The 16,462-nt window shown below is 49.2% G+C and overlaps 1 protein-coding gene across 6 annotated transcripts in view; it reads right to left on the reverse strand.

Moving 5' to 3' along the window:
- DDR2 (discoidin domain receptor tyrosine kinase 2) overlaps positions 1 to 16,462 on the reverse strand; it is a 149,868-nt gene that overhangs the window by 106,471 nt on the left and 26,935 nt on the right. The window contains exon 1 of one of the 6 annotated variants that reach the window (XM_038586250.1): positions 341 to 359. The exons of the other annotated variants lie outside the window; for them this stretch is intronic. The gene's annotated coding sequence lies outside the window, so the exon portion shown is untranslated. Of the gene's footprint in view, positions 1 to 340; positions 360 to 16,462 lie in introns of those variants that run through there. 6 annotated transcript variants of the gene reach the window in all.

Genomic DNA, 16,462 nt, shown 5'->3' on the forward strand with positions numbered 1-16,462 from the left:
GTACTGGTCTGAGCTCTTCTGCCCATTTCTGCGTGTGACTTGGACCATGTGACCAGGAGTAAAGCATAAGGAGCACGTCCTGAGCTTTAGGCCAAAGAGATGAGTATTAGAGAGCACTCCTGACTGCTCACTTGCACACACACACACACACACACACTCCCAAGCATGACAGTGTAAGCACTCCGACATATGCACACACACAGACATTCCGACTCACTTCCCAACTTTATCCAACACAGACATTCAACATCATCGTGCTCACACATGCCAATCAGTCCCCAGATGGTAGAGTCTCTCCCCCTGCACTGCTGAGGGAAGACCCCAGGGGCCACCTCCTTACCCCATCTCGGTCCCAGCACGGCACCCAAGGCCCTCTGTGATCTTGCCTCTCTCCAACTCTCTAGCCCCACCCACCCCATGCCACTGTTACCCATGCATGGCTTTACTAAATATTAACTGAGTGCCTACTATGGGCAAGTCTTTGGGCCAAGCCCATTCTCTTTGACACGGCTGAGTCCACGGGCCAAAATGTGGCTCCCTGAAAGCCTCCAGGCCTTTGCCTCTCGATCTGTTCCTTCTAAACACACCACCAACATGACACCATCACCAGCATTCCCCTTCCCACCGTCATGGCCCCACAGAACTGACCACATGCCTCTGGGGCCCCACCCAACCTGCAGTGGGAGCTGCACCCACGACAGCGTCCCTTCCTTCCAGTTCTTGTTCACCTACCCCACACCCACTAGCCTGTGATCTCTGTACTGTGCGCTTGCACGTCCCCCCGGGACCATGAGAAGCTCACGGGAAGTGCTTGCAGAGTGAAGCAGTGTTTCTGCCCAGTTCCCAGTGTTTGCACCATTGATCCCTCCCCGTTCAAGTGGTTCTAGAAAGAACGCTCTTCGTGGGCCTCCAACACTGATATTTGCTTTATGAGCAACAATTACAACATAATTAGCAAATGATATACAAATCTGGTACAGTGTTCAGACTTCTGACTGTACTGTGGGTTCAAAACGAAAGGGAGAAGGAGTACTTCCTGGGCTTTTAGGCCAAATAAATGAGTGTTAGAAAGCATTCGTGACAGGGAGAGAAAGTACAAGACGGTAGCGAGGGGCTGGACAGAGGGGGATGGGGAGTTCCTGCTCGATGGGTGTAGAGTTTCAGTTGTATGAGATGAAAACAGCTACGGAGACAGACGGTGGTAGAGGTTGAATATTCTGAACACAGTTGACCCTTGAACAACATGGGTTTGAACTACACGGGTCCACTTATATACGGATGTTTTCCCATAACGACAATACAATACTGTGAATGAATTTTCTCTTTCTTATGGTTTTCTTAATAACATTTCCTTTTCTCTAGCTTACTTTACTGTAAACACACAGTATACAACACATACACAAAACATGTTAATCGGCTCTTGTGTTAGGCCTTCTAGTCAACAGTAGGCTCTTAGCAGTTAAGATCTGGGGGAGTCAAAAGTTATACACAAATTTTTGACTGCACAGGGGATCAATGTCCCTAGCTCTCATATTGTTCAAGGGTCAACTGTATATTTAATATAACTAAACTCTATCCTTAAAAATCATTAAAATGGAATTTTTGTATTATATGTATTTTACCATAATTTTTAAAAATGGAGGAAAAATGGAAGATTTGTTGGTGAAAAGTACAGCAAAGGAATAGTCCATTCTCACCAAAAGATAAATGGTGCACTTTACCTTGTTCATTGATTACCTATGGAATTGGGTCAGTCCTGCTCTGAGTTTTTAATTCCTCGCAGGCACATCCCTGTTTCTCCTTCATTCACTCTTCAGCGTCTATCACTGAGCATCTAACATGTTCCGGGTTCCATGTTAAATGCTGGATACCCCAGCAGTGAATTAAGGATCTATGGATGATTGGAGCACGCTGAGTCCTGTGACAGAAACGGCCAGCACACAGCTGTTGAGAATGAGAAGGATCTCTGCAGGTGGGGGCCTGCAGAAGGGGGGAGTAGGGGGGCCCCTGAGAAGATGAAAGCCCAGACCTGAAGGATGAATCACCAGGAGAAGGGTCATGTGACATTGGCTGCTCCTGGCAAATAAAATAATCTGCAAGAAAGTCCTAAGCAGAAAAGAGTTTGGCTGGTTCAAACCAAAAAGAACCCCAAGTGGCCAGATTGGAGATGACCAGAGCGGGGTGGAAGGGTGGAGGGGGGGATACCACACAGAGCTTCACAACCATGTGCTGTGGACTGAATTGCAGGCATCTCCTCTCCCCCCGCCCAAAAAATGCGTATGTTGAAGCCCTAACTTCTACTGTGACTGTATCTGGAGACAAGGCTTATAAGGAGGTAATTAAGGTTAAATGAGGTCATAAGGGAGGGAGCCAGATCCTATCAGATCAGTGTTCTTAGAAGAAGAGAAACAAGAAGACTCGCTTGCTCTCCCTCTGTGCCACGTGGGGACATGGCAAGAAGGCGGCCAGCCATCCAGCCAGGGGGGCAGCTCTCCCCAGAATCCAAACCCTGCTGCACCTTCATCTTGGATCTTCTAGCTTTCAGGACTATGAGGAAGTAAATGTCAGTGTGTGAGCCATGCAGTCTATGGCATTTTGTTACAGAAGCTCAAGCTGACGCATGCACCATGGTAAGAGCTTTGAGTTTTAGACAAAGGGAATCAATGAAAAAGTTTAAGCAAGGGAGTGACATTAGCTAATTTATTTTTTATGATCAATGTGTTTGCTGGCGCTGGGGAGAAAGGTGGGGAAACACCAAAGGGGGCAAACTAGAAGCTATTGGGGTCACAGTCATGAGGCATGTCATGAAGGCAGTTCAGGACTGGGACAATGGCGCTGGCGAGGGTGGGAGCTGGGCAGACCTGAGGTATGCTCTGGAGCACAAAACACACCTTGCAGACGGCTCATGGATAGAGAGAGGAACCATCGAGATGGCTGAGTGTTCTGGCTTGACTGGCTCAGTGGATGGGTCACCATTGATCAAGTTTGGGAAGGAAGGAGCAAAGAGTTTGGGGGATAAGTCAATTCGGTCTGGGACACGGCAAGCTTAAAATATCTATGAGTCATCCAAGAGGAAATATCAAGAGTTCTGATTGTTATCTGCATCTGGAGCTCAGGGGAGAGGAGGGGTTGGAGGCAGAAAGTTGAGAGACAGAAGCATACAGACAGCGTGGTAAAGTCTGAGACTAACATAATCACACGGTGTATTTGAGAAATGGAGAAGAGGGAGGGGTCAGAACCTGGAGAGGCCCTTTCTACTCTACCACACTGACTCTTTTTGTTCAGATTTATCAATGGGGGTAAAATAGGTAAATACGTAGAATATAGAGGATAAAATGGGTATAGCAGAGTCCACTGGTTAAAACCCTAGAGTCTGTCTTTTTCTCTTAAAGTAGAGTGCTATAGGTGGAGGAAAAAATGAAGAGAGATCTGAATTATTGAGGATACCCATAAAATGAATTCTAGTTTAGTTAAGGCTTGTGGGGTTTTTTCAAGTAAAGCAAGCCCCCTCTCTTCCTCCTCTCTCTGATAATGATAGATAGGTGATTGATATAGATAAGCTGCTGCCCATAAATAAAAATGCAAACTCCATGAATCTAAAATGCCTCCTATTTTCATCTTTAACAAGTCACAAGAGAAAGAAGAGGCCAGAGTGGCCCTAACATTAGCTCTTTCCTCTCCCAAGATTCACTAAGCATTGGTGTCACCTTCAAATTTTCCAGTGAAGAGAAATTGTATCATGAGGGGAGGGGGTAGCTGGGTGACGGGCATGGAGGAGGGCACGTGATGTCGTGAGCCCTGGGTGTCATACAAGACTGATGATGTATCACTGACCTCTACCTCTGAACCAAATAATACATTATATGTTAATTAGCTGAATTTAAATTTTTAAAAGAGAGAGAGAAATCATTTCTTTATGAGTCAAAGGAGTTCTTCACTGCTCTGGACCTGACACTGTCTCTCTGACATGAAGCCGTATGGTCTACGGGGGAATAGAAGCAGAGTAAGGCTCCCATATCCTTCCTGAACCAGAGAATACTGGCTCCCAACAGGTGCCCTCTGAGAGGCTCCTTCCATGTACAAACTTTTAAATGATGTATTAATTTTCTTTAAAAGGGAGGGTAGGGGAAAGAATCTGGAAGTATATTTGAGTTGATTATAATATCTACAAAATCAACATCTTTATATCTAATTACAGAACTAAAATGGACAATTAGAGCCCATAATTAAAGGATGCATATAACAATGAAATTACAGTGTGCAATGAGTCGGGAGAAATCCTAATTATACTCTGGGAACCTGAAATCCCTGGCACTGCCTCACATTGCTATTCTCATCGCCGAAACCATCTATGTGAGCTCATCTCAGAGGTTTTCTGTGTCTCTGAGCGGATTTGTTTCATAGGGACAGAGGGCCCCTGAGAAGATACGCCTGGGCCCCTTTCTCTGAGACCAACCGGCTCAGTCCGCCCTTATCAGAAAGACCGGTACACTGGGAAACATATCTCTGTCATGATTAGGGTGATGGAAAACGGTTCTCTGGACTGTTTGGAAAAATTACTCTTTCACCGTCATATAGTGGGTAGGGATTTGCCCAAGTCTTTATGATTTGGAAGCATCATCAGAACATTGAGTCAATTAAACAAGAAACAAAGAAGAGAGTATTTGTGAATCTATATGTACATCTGTGTGTGTATATATATATAGTTTAGTGTATATACTAGTATACACTAGTATTTACTAGTATAGTGCACCTGTGCACATCTCTATGCAGATCTAGTTTAGTAAATATACATGTAAAATATATATATATACTTAATAAATAAAAATAATAAGTAATAATAAATAAAATATATATTTTTAGGGGGATGTGAAGAAAGATAAATACATATTTCATGTAGGTCCAGCCAATAGTGAGTGGGCTACTTTGCAAAGAACAATTCAGGAATATAACAGGCGACAAACCAGAAAAGCCAAAGTCAAGGTATAAGAGAGAAAACGTGGAGAAACAAGAAGCCTGGGGGTCTACCTGGATGGAACGCTGATATAGTGGCAGGGACCTTTACAAGCACTTGCACGTATGTTGGCTCACTGACGCCTGGTCACAACCGTACGAGGTGGGCACAACTCTTGAGGACGACCTAGCTGATGGCAAGGAGTGGGGAATCCCTGGCCCAAGTGCAGCAGGCGGGGTTAGAACCCAGCACCGATCCGCTGAAGGCTTCTGACACCAACACAGTGACACCATGAGGCCTATCAGGGACCCAGGCTCCGGTAGTTCTGGAAAGGATGGACTAACACAGGGGGAAGGTGCAGTACTGAGGTTGTGGGGGAAAGCTGGGCACTGGGGGCGGCCCTGGGGGGCAGATCAACAAGGGGAAGAGATAGAAGGGCGCCCGGAGGACGGGACTAAGGGGCCAGCAGGTCTGATGGGGACAGTACATCAAAGATGACTATGTTTTTGAATGGAAATGAAAAAAAGAAAAGAATTATTGTCAGTAATAGGAGACAGGATCAGGGAAGGAAGAATAGAAGGGAAACGTGAGGCTCTTGCACAGATGCTGTGCCCATGAGAGGCCTGGGGGGCTCCCTGGGGAGGCGTCCTTCAGGCAGCTACAGCTTGGACTAGAGGTCGGGCTGGCCAGGCTCCCCAGCAGGCGGTCTCCGAGGAGAGGAGACCCAGGCCAGGGGGCACCTGAGACCCAAAAGAGGGGACCATGGGAGGGGAAAAGAGGCCCAAGGGGAAGGGTGTGACCCCAAGCAGGAAAGGTGTGAATAATCAACCATCGGCCACCAGAAGCTCCCAGCCCTAACCCACACTAGCCCCCCCACTTCCGCAATCACAACCCACACCCCTGGGAAACAGTGCCCTTCAGGAAGTCGTAAGGTCATGACCACCCCGCAGCGGGGAGGAGAGGCACAGCCCCCAGAATGTCGTGGCTGCGACAGCGCTGTACCGGACACATGCGGCTGCCTTCACGCCGAGCACAACAGAACCATCGAGAACTGTCGAACCTCTACATTGTAAACCTGAAACTCGTAACATGGAGGGCCGGTTCTTCTTGGGTTGAAAGAACAAAGACAGTCACGATAGTCGTTGCTCATTGCAACTGCTCCCTGGTAAGCTCTGCAAGGCCCGGGAGGGCATCCGACAGGTGCACTGCTCAATCCTTGGGCCTCCTGCTTAGCCTGGCGCTGGCCAGAGTACATCCTGAGTATCGAGGGAATGGACGGGGCACTGGAGGGGCTTCACTGGTGAGAGGTTAGGAGGAGGCACTCATGGAGTCCTGTTCCTACGACGCCCCCTGCGTCCCTGTCCCCCCAGACCCAGGCTGCAGACGAGACGCATTCACATGTTACAGGGCACGTGCATGCCCGACGGCGAGCAGAGGCCAAGCCACACCCCTCGTCTACTGTGAACCTCCTGGGCCACAAGGAGAAGATCCCATCCACCCCTTGAACCACCGCAACGAGCACAGAATGTTTACCAGGCCAAGGGGGAAAAGCATCAGCCCGGGCCCCGAGGTCGCCTACACCGAGTCCTTGCAGTGACCCTCACGACGTGTATCTCCTGGTGGCTCTGCGTCTCCAGCTGGATTCTGAGCGATACACTCCAGGACAGCCTCCGAAAAGATGCACCCCGTCAGTACAGATCTGAGTGTCTGCTGGGGGCCGTCCCTGTTCTAGACGGCGGAGATGGAAGGGACTGGAACAAAGACAGGCAGGGGGCGGCTGCCCTGTGACGTGAGTGCCAGACCGCCGGCTCCGACTGGGGCTCCTCTGACGGCATCTGAAGCCCTGTTTTCAGGGACACAGAGACACCCGCAGAGAAGAAGGCTCCCTGACGACAGAGGCGGGGTCCGAGTGGCCACGGGAGCCCCCCAGAAGTAGAAGAGACAGGGAAGGATGCTTCCCTGGAGCCTTCCCGGGGGCCCTGATCCCTGCTGACACTGTGACTCGGGCCTTCTAGTCTCCAGAACTGGGAGGCAATGGGTGGCCCTTGGCTGGAGCCGCCCCGTTTGTGGGCACCTGTGAAGGCAGCCCTAGGAAAGTAATAAAAAAAAAGTCAAATTCCTTCATTCTTTTTCTTCAGAAGTATCTGTCCCATAAATCACAGACTAAGTAGGGTCCGATGTGTCCAGTCTCACATCCTCATGCTAGACCTGACCTGGGTTTTTGCAGGTCAGGGAATTGGTGCTCACTTGTGGCTCTACGTTCGCTTTCAGTGGCTTCCCAGAAAAACTGGGTTTTACAAATGGGCCCCCTGCTTGTGGGGTATAGTTTGCCAAACTGAATGTTTTAATATAGTCTATGAGAGCTTTATTCATCTTGGGCATGGGGTGCTTTGGTGCCCCCCCCCTTTACAGTTTCTACTGGAGGCGGGTGCCTCCCGGCCTCAGCCCAGGCCTGGCCCTGTTCTGCTCAGACTTTTCACGTTCTTTTCACTAGTTGGCGTTTTTCCAGGTTGAATTGTTCTCCTCCAATGACCAATAATTCTTGGTCTCCAGTGACTCTGCCAGTTGATTCATCTGTTTTTAGGCATTTTTAAAAAATATTTTACTGAACACTGATATTTCCTGCAGATAATTGAGGAAGATGCCAATTAAGGCCAATCCTAACCAGATGCCTCTAGGGCCTTTTTAGATGCTGCCCTGTGAAGGGGTGGGGGTGGGGCCGGGGGGCCAGGGTCCTTGTTGGGACTGTTGGGGTGTCCCATGTAATTCTCCTGCCACATTTATGCCACCCGAGCCAGCCTCCACACTGGGATGCCGTCTTGAGAATGCTCCAGAAGGGGGGGTATCTGGATGAAAACAACTCACCCGGTGTCGGCCCCTCGCTGGCCACTAGCGCATCTCTTCTGAACAACTGCCTCCAAGTGTGTTAGGCCGTGAGTTTTTTGTAAATTGTTTCTGTATTCTTCTGGGGTTCTAAGTACAATTTCAATGTAACTCCCTGCTCATGATCCACTCTTCACCTAGTGGTTTGTTTTATTTTTTATTTTTTTGTTTGTTTTTTTTCTTTGTGTGTGTGTGTGTGTGTGTGTGTGTGTTTTATTTATTTTTTGTGTTTTATTTTTTAAAAGATTTATTTATTTATTTATTTATTTATTTATTTATTTATTTATTTATTTGAGAGATAGAGCACGCGCGCACAAGGAGGGGGGCAGAGGCAGAGGGAGAGAGAATTTCAAGCAGACTCCACGCTGAGCACAGAGCTCATTGTGGGGCTTGATGGGAGCTCAATCCCATGACCCCAAGATCAAGACCTGAGCCGGAACCAAGAGTCAGACGCTTCATCGACTGAGCCCCCCCAGGCGCCCCACCCCAGGCCCTGCCTAGTGTTTTATTCAAGGGCTATATCGCACGTGGCTGCTCTAATAAGAGGGCCTGACTCCATCGGCATCCAGGGTTTCCAGAAAGGTGCTTGCTCCCTTCCATCCTCCGTCTCTTCATCTATAAAATGGACGAACAATATCTATCCTTCCTTCTCATGGTGGTTATGAGCCAAGAGAATGGTAGATGCTGAGGTGCCTTGCTGCTAAATTAAGTGCTGTGTGAGAGCTTACGAATGCATCTGTATAAGGAAGTATGGTTTGGGGCAGCCCCAGCAGTTTAACGCTGCCTTGGGCCCAGGGCCTGATCCTGGGGACTCGGGATCAAGTCCCGTGTCAGGCTCCCTGCATGGAGCCTGCTTCTGCCTGTGCTTGTGTCTCTGCCTGTCTCTCTCTCTCTCTCTCTCTCTCTCTCCCTCTCTCTCTTTCTGTGTCTGTCATGAATAAATAAATAAAGTCTTAAAAAAAAAAGGAAATATGGTTTGTAATCACAGAACATGGGAATCGCGGGACTGAGGGTAAATTACGGCATATGCAGACGATGAATAATCCTGTAATCATTCAGAAAATAATCGAATTAGAGATGATAGATGATAGGCAGGTGGGTAGACAGACAACTGATAGACAAACAGATGAAAACAGTTCCATTTGGAAAATGTGCGGGGCGGGGGGGGGTGCATATAGGTCGGCCTGCGCAACTTCAGAGGCAGAAAGAATCAGCATCAAGCCTTAAATGTCAAGGAAAGCACTTGTCTCTGGGGAGTCCAAAGAGATGGCTGGGAAGGGAGATTTTACTTCTCATTTCATATCCTTCTTATATGCTGGGATTATGGATTATCGGTGATTTTCAGGTTTTTTAATTTTACAAATATTTAAAGAAACACAGTGTTGCATAAATGCCTGCAGCCGATGCTGGATGATTTTATATACACTCCCCGGAAAGCAGACATTTTCCATCACTAGCTGCTTCACGCAGACTTTTTCAACAGCTGGGGGGACTAATCCCACAGTGATGAAGAGGCGTGCCCAGGGTCACACAACCAGGAGGTCAGGGTCAAGGCAAGGACCCACGGTCCACTCTGCCTCTAGCCCTGTGCTCTCGCCACCGTTCCCACTGGCCCTGCTGCAGTCACAGTACATCTGTCCTTCGTGTGCTCATTCGTTCAGTCCACTAACGTCGAGGCCTGCCGTGGGCTTGGCACCATACTTGGTTCCAGAAAGAGCTGCAAAGATGGACAAGGCAAGATTTCTGCCCTTAAGCAGCTCACAGTCTCTTGTGCTGTTAATAGGAAACAGGAGGAAGCAGAAGGCTCCCTGGGCAGACAGAGCCAACAGCTGGGACAGCCCAGCCGCCCTGGTTACGCTCATGAGGTTGAGTCAGAAGATGACTCTGATGCCCCTTCTTCTTGAGGGGCCTTTGTGCTGGAACGTGCCAAAGATGCCCTCAACGTCTGGGTACATCTCTGTTTGCTCAACCAACCTCTTGGTTTGGTCCAACGTGGACATATACAGGGAGTGGAGAGAAAGGAGGGGAGCCAGGTATTGGTGGAAATCTGGAGGGAGAGAAGGGCTCTGGCCAGGGTAGGAGCCACACGTGGACTGGACGTCAAGCCGGTGGCTGGCAGGAGGGGAAGCTGTGAGGTTCACATTTACATGCTGGCCAAAAAAGAAGAAAAATTCCTCTGACTCACGATGAACACAGACTTGCCATGGGCCACCGTGAGATTTTTCTTAGGATTTAGGGGGATACTGTAAATGGTCTACGTGCTCCTCTCCCCTGAAATATGTGGGGATCACAGGCTGGGGTCTGTCTGGACCAGCAACAAAGGATTTAGAGAAGTGTGCACCTTCCTCTCAAAAGTTTCCTTAATTTGGTTTTTCTCACGTGGAGCTGAATTTTTACTCAAACGGGAGTATCTATTGTACCCTGGGCAGGAGCCCTGGGTCTGGCAAGGGGCAGTACGTACGGGTGGCCAAAGGACGGGCAACGAGTTCATTGTCCATTGGAAGCCCTTAGGGACAGCTCATGAGGAAAAGGAACAGGAGCTGGGAAGTACACAACTTGACAGCTGGGGAGGACGGGAGGGCCACTTCAGGCGACAGTTCCAATGCGGTCAGGGGACGGATGAATAAGCACACCTAGGACACGGAAGGAACCCGGCTCCCCCCGGCTTTGACACTGCAAGGAAGCTTGGCAACCGGCTATCACCTCCCGCACATGACCGGTTTGCCACTGTGCTGTCCCCAGAACAAGTAGAGGCGCAGACACGGGAAGCTACGGGGACACGTGCAAGAAATAGCAAGTCTGACGGGGATCTGATTTTAGGAGAAAAAAAAAAAAGCACGTAGGGAACAGATGGGAAGTGAAGCTGGAGGGATGGGTTGGGAGGTGCTTCCAAAAGGCGTCAAACAGGAGACCAAGGGGATGCGATCTTGGGTCTTTTACTGTGTAGAAGTCGGACAACCACTATGTGCATCGGAGCAGAGCTCAGGTGGCACCCTTGCTTTTTTTTTTTTTTTTTTTTTGTCCCCACGAATGTGGGAGGACTTCTGACTGGAAGAGAGGAAAACCCTTCAGAGTTCCAGGGAAGGAGAGAGCTCACTGAGATTTCTCGTATTTTCTCTCTGAAAACATCAAATACTCCTTTATAACAACATTCCGTTTAAAAAAAAATTACATTACTTCTTTTATTTCTTTTCTGATATAACAAAAGCCACACATGCTCATTGATGAACATCCAATTTGATGAAGAATCAAAATGACTCCTCCTGTCTCTTCACCTAAAACCAAAGCCAGTTAATATTGTGACGCAATTTCATCGGAGTTTTCTTTTGTGGATTGTACATCATTACTGAATACCATATTTATATGACTTTATAACTTCTAATTCACTTAATATAAAACCATAAATACCATCTTATGTTATTTAAAATTCTCAGAGGCATCATTTTAAAGGCTTGTGATCTGTATGCGTAACCACACTCTCAAGGTTGGCCATTCGCGTCCTTTCTCTTGCCTCCTTCATGCTACACATTGTTGTGAGCAGCTTTTGTTCCCTTCCGAATATTTCCTTAGAACAGACTCATGAGAGCAAAATTCCCACGTCAATAGTATGGACTGTTTTTTTTTTTATTTTTTTTAAGATTTTTTTATTTATGATAGAGAGAGAGAGAGAGGCAGAGACACAGGAGGAGGGAGAAACAGGCTCCATGCTGGGAGCCCGATGCGGAACTCGATCCCGGGACTCCAGGATCGCGCCCTGGGCCAAAGGCAGGTGCTAAACCGCTGAGCCACCCAGGGATCCCCAGTATGGACTGTTTTTAAGGTCATTGGCGCACCTCGTCGAATTGATTTACAACTCGGGGTGGGGGCGGTTCTTATGCATCTGACAACACATAACTCTTAAAACTAGAGTTTTTATTGAATGAAAGTAGTTTCTCCGCTTTGATGCCTTTCCTTTAATGACAAAGAAATATTTCGTATTTGAAGGAGAGAAAATTCTCCATAAAATTAGACTGCTGGGCGGTGAGAAAACACAGCGCCCAGGAAACCTAGTGCGCCCTCACCCTGGACCACCTTTGCTTCCTTTCCCCGTCTCCTGATCAGTGCTCCGGCCCTCCCTTCCCTGACTCCCCACCCCGCCCCGTCTTCTCTTGGCCTCTCAGATCCCGGGACAACGTGTGTCTGTGGTTATCCAGGGGGATCCCATCTTGTGTTTCCTAGTAAAGGACGCAAGTCCACACACAGAGGCTTCTGCACCCTTGCCCAGGGCTCTGGAAAGTACGGTTTGCAACGAGATGAGCGGTGCTTTCCAGATCCTCACGGCCTGTGTGTTTCTCATCATCCCCCCCCCCCCCCCCCCCCGGGAGGTAGTAGCTGGCTTTTGTTCCAAAGCCACCCGAGGCTGGTCCTTCTCCTCCCAGGACAAGGCGACTTCTCTAGAGCTAGTGCTGGGGAGACCACCAGTCCCTCGCACAGTCAAAACCCCCTGCTCCCTTTCCCTTCGGGCACAGCTCTGCTCCCAGACTCCTTCACCGCCCCCCTGCTGGCCTCCTCCCGAGCCTCCGAGCCTCCGCCTCTACCCCCTTCCCCTTACAATCTTCCTTGTTGGCTGCAGCAAAAGCAGGCCTTTCTGGAGCAAGATTCCTATCACCTTGCAGCTCTGTCCAAGCATCTCCGTTACTTACATGGGAAGTCGGTATCCGGGAGTGGGTCGATAAAGATATACCATAGGCTTTTTAACGGGCACTGGTGAAGCGCCGTAGGGGATGGGCCATGAGCTCTGCGTCTGGAGAGGGGAGCTGACCCAGACGTGGGAAGGGTCACGAGGCTCCAGCCCTCGCCTCCCTCCAGTTCTCCAGGCCTGCACGCTCCACAGGCAGAGCTCGCACTTGACGTGTTTCAAACTGAATTTACTCTCTTCTCCCCAAATCCAAGCTCTTTGTATAATGGTTCCACTATCCAGGTTCTCAAGACAGATAGATACGTGTCAGGAATATGGGGAGATCTGAGGGCAGGGGATTTTTGACTTGTAAGTGTCCATCTCACTTACTCACTTCTTTAGTTGTGTTTAAAGGCATAAAGGGGTGGCTCAGCCGTTGAGCAGCTGCCTTTGGCCCAGGTTGTGATCCCGGGGTCCTGGGATCAAGTTCCGCATCAGGCTCCCTGCAGGGAGCCTGCTTCTCCCTCTGCCTGTGTCTCTCCCTCTCTCTGTGTCTCTCATGAATAAATAAATGAAATCTTTTCTTTAAAAAAAAGAGCATAAAGGGGTACAGAAGCAAATAAGACACACACCCCCGCCCCCCGTTGTAAGCATGTAATAGTAGGGGAGACGCAGAGCTTCCTGGCCATTGCCACCTTGTCCACCCAAACTGTGCCTCCCAAGCCCGGGGCTCTCCAGACCCACCGCCTAGCTCAACCATTCACTTCGGGAGAAGCGGACTAGGACATCTCCACGCATTTTCATGAGTCTCCTCTACTTGTCTTCTACCAAAACCCAACCGATCCAGATTATTTTATTTATTTTTATTTATTTTTTAATTTATTCATGATAGTCACACAGAGAGAGAGAGAGAGAGGCAGAGACACAGGCAGAGGGAGAAGCAGGCTCCATGCACCGGGAGCCCGACGTGGGATTCGATCCCGGGTCTCCAGGATCGCACCCTGGGCCAAAGGCAGGCACTAAACCACTACGCCACCCAGGGATCCCCCGATCCAGATTATTAGAAAGACAATATCTGTGTGTATCAAGAACTAAGGGTAAAAAACATTAACAAAAATCCCTGCCATCCGTGACTTTATAATCTGGGCCGAGAGAAACTGTCGTCTGACCAGATAATTTCCATATAATACGGTACGTGGCCAGACCTTGCGGGAGTTGCAGCCAACGCCAAGAGAAGGGGTCATCCAGGCCAACCACAGACTCAGGGAGACGCAGGGAAAGTGGGGTGAGGGGCGAGGAAACCTGCCAACTGGAACTTGAGTGAGGAGCAGTTAGTTCATAGCGGGGAAACCAGAATTTGAACCCAGGTCTGCCTGACTCCCCAGTTCATGTTTCCCACCATCCTGTTTCATGGTGGGCTCTCCAGGGATAGTCACTGAACCCAAGAAGAAACGAATGAATCAATGACTACATTATACTTCTTCCAGGGGAGAGAACTGCCGAAATGTCAGCCCAGATAGTAGCTTTGGCTGTAAGACCCCCACGTTCTTGGGGCACCTGGGTGGCTCGGTGGTTGAGTGTCTGCCTTCGGCTCAGGGCGTGATCCTGGGGTCCTAGGATCGAGTCCAACATCGGGCTCCCTGCATGGAGCCTGCTTCTCCCTCTGCCTCTGTCTCTGCCTCTCTCTCTCCGTGTCTCTCATGAATAAATAAATAAAAATCTTAAAAAAAAAAGGACCCCCACGTTCTGATCAGCTTAGGGACTTTCTGCAACAAAGCAGGGGGTTCTCAACATAGGAGGCGCTAATTCACTCCTACAACCTCTCAGAATTGGCTGGAGGTAAGATAGTCTGGAATTGAGGAGGGGACCCCCTGCTTTCGTCCACTCCAGCTCCTCAGGTCTGGTGTCCCGGGCTATGCAGACGATGGGAGAAGAAGCTAAGTAAGCCTTAGGCTCCTAGAGCTACAGCAAAGATTCCCATAGAATCCCACGCTAAACCACGCTGGCCCCGGACACTCTGGATAAGAAAAGGGATCCTAATCCTACACCACCTCCTCTGAAACTCGGTTCTGGAAGGAAGACGGCCAGGATTTCCAAGGCGTAAAGATCAGAGCAGGGCGCCCACATCCTCAAGCAGCTACAGGGGCTGCGCTCCCCGCCCCGAACCCCTGCTCCACTGGGTTTGCAGAGCAGATGCCTGGTGCCAGCCGCCCCCCTTCTGCACTTCCTGCCCCCCAGACCAAGCCTCTGCCTTCTGTTTCTGTGTGCTTGGCGCACACACGCAGCAAGCCTGGAGCTGGAGTGTGCCATCATTTCACAATTCAAAAACCCCAAATAAGAGACAGGTGGTGGGATTCTCCGAGGGAATGAAGAGAAGGCCTCCCAGCCCACGCCGTCTGAGTCTGGCTGCCCAGTGAAGAGCCCAGAGGTGGGCTGGGCTGAGGCTACTGTTCCAGGACGTTCTATCCAACCCCTTCCAGGCTGTTTGGTTCTTTGGTCCCAAACATTTCCACTCCTGTTTCCTTTGGCTCCTCCCCATTCTTGAGGAAAAGCCAAACTTACTTTGTACAATTAATGGAATCAATTTGTGGAGGAAGGAGTCAGCTCAATAAAATTACAATCATTTCTTTAGGAGGTTGTTATGAAAGAGGCCTTGGAAAGTCACAGACTCCTTGGTACCATTAGGATCGATCTGTGGCTCGAGACGCTTCATTGCCCACCTGGGAGTTACGTTTTATGACTCAGCTTCTCTGTGATGGATTAAGACGGGCTTGCAAATTTTGCCGCTGGGGCAAAGGATTATAGCTATTTCCTTTACTTCAAGGAAATATTTTAGGTTCATCGCATAAGCCAGCACCGGCAAACTTTTTTTTTTCCTTTTTTTCTGCAAGGTCCCAGATAGTAAATATTTTAGGCTTTGTGGGCCAAAAGGTCCCTGGCATAACTATGCAGCTTGGCCTAGGTAGCACAAAAGAAGCCATAGGCAATATGTAAATGAATGAGCAGAGCTGTGTGCTAATAAAACTTTATTTACAACACCAAGCAGCTGGATTTGGACCACCAATCCCTGATATAAACCATCTGTTCTGTGCAGGAGTCAGTTGGAGGAGGGAGGGAAGCTCACTGCCACCCTTAGAAAGGGAGTTGCTGCTTTGGTACGAGAAAAGTCTGAGGCCTCCGTCTTCTACCGTTATCTAAGTAACCTCAAAGGACACCAGAAACGGCACTTCTAACATGATCCCCAGGGGGTTTGTACGCGTTACATCTGGAGACCACTGCACCTCAAACACCAGGCAAATTACGGACTCTGAGGTCTGAGGCCTGAGGCCTGAGACCCACAAGCTCCTGAGTGACACTGATGCTATCAGTGGATGATGCTTTCATTAGCAAAGATCTCTTTTGGAGCATCCTCTACAAAACTCAGACCTGGGATGACCACAAGAGCTGGGGGGGTTCCAGCAGCCCCCCACCAGCTACCCAGTTTCTTTACCCCAAAACAGATGACGCATGTGTAATACTGTGCTAGATGGAACACAAAAGCAAAAATACCTGACCGAGGCTCAGACCTTGGCTAAGAGGTTCTCACAATCTTTTTTTTTTTTGGGGGGGGGTACAAGAGGGGAGCTCACACACCTAAAAAATATTACTGAATACAAGAGTTCACATGGATGTCTAAGACAATGAGACATCAGTGAGGAAACCCTGGCGAACGCTATGGGTGTCTAGAAGGGATGCCCCCCCCCCCAACCCCATCCATCACAAAAGGAAGAACCAGGGGCTCCACATCCCGGGAAGCAGGAGCTTTGAGTCGGTTCAAGCGCAGAAAAAAATCCGGTGAATGTTGCCAGGCAGGAGCACCGAACCTGCCTCCTGGGGCCACGAGCTCAGGCCAGAGTGACTAATATAACGTGAGAAATTCTAAGGAAGTGAACATTGCAAGCGTGGAAGTGAGATCCTTGCTCTCGCAG

Source organism: Canis lupus, chromosome 38, assembly GCF_011100685.1.
Source record: "Canis lupus familiaris isolate Mischka breed German Shepherd chromosome 38, alternate assembly UU_Cfam_GSD_1.0, whole genome shotgun sequence".
NCBI classification, from domain to species: domain Eukaryota; kingdom Metazoa; phylum Chordata; class Mammalia; order Carnivora; family Canidae; genus Canis; species Canis lupus.